Raw genomic sequence first — 3149 nt, forward strand, 5'->3', positions numbered from 1 at the left:
TCATTTAATTCACAATAAAAACATTTTAAAAAAATCATTTTACCAAGGATCAGTTGGTAAAAGGGCTCAAAACTGAGGTGTAGGCAGAATTAAGAGAGTCAGCAGGGATGGTGCAGTACCTGGTTTCTAACATTTATTCCTAGAATGAAGGGGCCACTGAGGGGCTGTCACTGGAACACAGACAAAGGAAAAGGTGTGCGAGATGGGCTGCTTGGTCAAGGCTGTAGCCTTACTAGGACACCGTCATGACCAAGTGGAGGCTAGTAGAGAGCCTCCAACCTCCTTCTCTTTTATCTCACCATCTCCCAGGTTACTTTTGTTCTGTTGTTCTGCAGTCTTGAGCACAGGGTGTCGCTCTAATGGTTAAGATGACTAACCCAACTCATCCTCACTCCAGCCTGGAGAACGAGGTGCAGAGCAAAGAGGGAAATACGTTCTTTTTGAAGGCATAAACTAGAAATCACATCTAATATTTCTGTTTAGATCTAGGACCTGATCACAGGCCTACATCTAAATGCAAGGGAGACTGGGAAGCAAGCTGTGTGCCAGTGAAGATCAAAGAAAGACCAGCTATTGGGGACCCTCACAGGTTCTTCAGAGGAACCCAAAGTGTGCAATGAAGGCTTCATGAGGGGACTGCTCAGAGTCAGATACCTGCCCAGGAAAGCAGTGCAGGGGCAGCGTAGGATTGGCAGGAGATGCCTGAGGGATCACAGATGGCACTTAGGGCGGGGCTTGGGCACAGACAGAGAAGGGAAGCTGACAAGGTCGAACCAGCAACATTGAGGGGCCAACTAAATTTGAGGGCCAAGGACCTGGGAGAGACTATAAACACATAAACATCTCCAAAAATTTCTGTGGGTGGGAAAAGTATACAAAATTATGCTCAAGTTGCCTGTTTGACGCATTCTAGAAAGGACCAGAAATTCACAATAATTGAGGCCTCACTCCTGCTGGGGCTTCTTGAGGACACCTCATTTAATGTTCACACCAGCGCTAGGTTGCTCCCATTTAGAATGGTAAGTAAATTGAGGCTTCAAGGGAGCTAGTGATATGCATAAGCCCAGTTCACAGGACAAGACACCTTGGCTGCCCACAAAGGAGGAAGGCCATGTTAATGAAGCATACAGACCTTAAACTACCCAGAAGAGAGTCCTTGTTGCTGGAGAATGGCTTTTAGGCTCAGAGGTAGAACCCCTGATGCCACTACTTCAATAGACTGTCCAACAAATGGGTCCAAGTAACACCCACCCCAGAGCCATGGATTGGCTCACAAGCACCAAAGATCCCGGAGGATCTTGCTCTTCCACCAAGATTATGTTATAGCAAATCTGATGCAAAGACTCCATGGCAAAAAAATAGAATAAAATAAAGGGGAATAAAAAAGACTCCATGGGAGAACAAACAAGATGGCAGATTGGGTGGAAGTACAGTAAGGAGCTCCATGAACAACAACACAAAATACAGGACCAAGCAAGCTCAGGGGATGGTCCCAGAACTCTGAACCACATATAAAGGAATATTTAGAAGGTTGGAAGGCTTACAGCTCGGGATTTTTGTAGCAGAAGCAAGAAATCCATTGCTTTCTAATTCAAGACAGTCAGGTGCTCCAGGAGCTGCCATCTTGCCTGAGACCAAGCAGGGGAAGGATCAGAGCAGCCATAGACACCTGACAGAACCATGGAGATACAAGTGTGGAAGTTCTTTTATTTGGTATCTGTTCATTGGTCGCTTGCTGTCTGCGCACCTCCATTCTGGTGACTATAGATATGCCTGAGCTACTGAAAACCTCAGCCCCACCCACAGAGGGTCCTACTATGCAAGTGCACAGATCTCCTCGAAATTTAAAGAGACAGTTTCCACTGAAAAGCCAACCGCCACAGCCGGAACTGAACTGTTTAAAACTAGAAAAAAAGGCCTGAACGGGGATTGTGGAGTAGGACAAGCAGACAAAAAAGGAAATAGGTCAAAAAAGAAGAAGAGTGAAAAGGGAAGCACATTTCTGGATCACATCTACCTGGAGGCAATCAGAAAGCATAAAAAATACCAAAATACATACCCATCTAAGTATTAAGGTCACAGATAATCCCTGAATAGGCCCTAAAAGCAGAAGCAGATGACCATATCTGCACATGTCCAGAAACGAGATAAAGTAACTGAGGAAACTGAGCTGGAAGTAGACCTACACTCCATACTGGAAGATGGGCAGGCTTTGGAAATGCCTGAGAAGGAATTCAGAAAAATGATTATAAAATGTATCAAAACACTATATATAATGGAGTTGAGAAAAATAAGGAAGAAGTTAGGAAAGCTCTAGAGGAACAATCAAATAAGATAGATACAGTATTGGAAACAATTCAAAACCTACAGAAAGAGGTCCAAATGATTAATATTAGAATATCAGAAATGGACAATACACTGAAAGGGCAAAGGAGTAGAATTCAAGAGATAGAAGCCAGAACCAGTGAGCTAGAAGATAAATTTCTCAACACTACTAAGATAGAAGAGCAAACACAAAAAAGGATAAAAAAATCTGAAGAAGGCCTAAGATTCATGTAGGACAACATGAAGGGAATAACATAAGAATTATTGGCATTCCAGAACAGGAAGAATCAAACAAGTCCACAGAGGAGATAGTTGAAGAGCTTCTGGAAGAAAATTTTCCTAACATCCTGAAAAGTGAAAAGATAAGCATTCAAGAAGTTCAACGAACACCAGGATGGTTAGACTCTAAATGACTATCACCAAGACATATAATAATCAAGCTCTCCAAAATCAAAGATAAGGACAGGATCTTGAAAGCAGCTAGGGAAAAGACAAATATACAAAGGCAAGCAAATCAGATTAAGCTCAGATTTTTCAACAGAAAGACGCAGGCAAGAAGGCAATGGGGAGGCATATATAAAACCCTGAAAGAAAAAAACTGCCACCCATGAATCCTCTACCCAGCAAAGCTGTCAATCAAATACGATGGTGTTATCAAAACATTCCAGGATATGCAGAAGCTAAGGGATTTTGCCAAAGTCAACCCTGCTATGAAAAGCATCCTAAAGTAAGTTCTGTGGACTGAGAACCAGCAAGAACACATAACAACTACAGAATGACGTACATGGCAGCATCAACCTGAATTCAGTCGACAAATGAAAGAG

Source organism: Chrysochloris asiatica, unplaced genomic scaffold (assembly GCF_000296735.1).
Source record: "Chrysochloris asiatica unplaced genomic scaffold, ChrAsi1.0 scaffold00142, whole genome shotgun sequence".
In the NCBI taxonomy this organism is placed as follows: Eukaryota; Metazoa; Chordata; class Mammalia; order Afrosoricida; family Chrysochloridae; genus Chrysochloris; species Chrysochloris asiatica.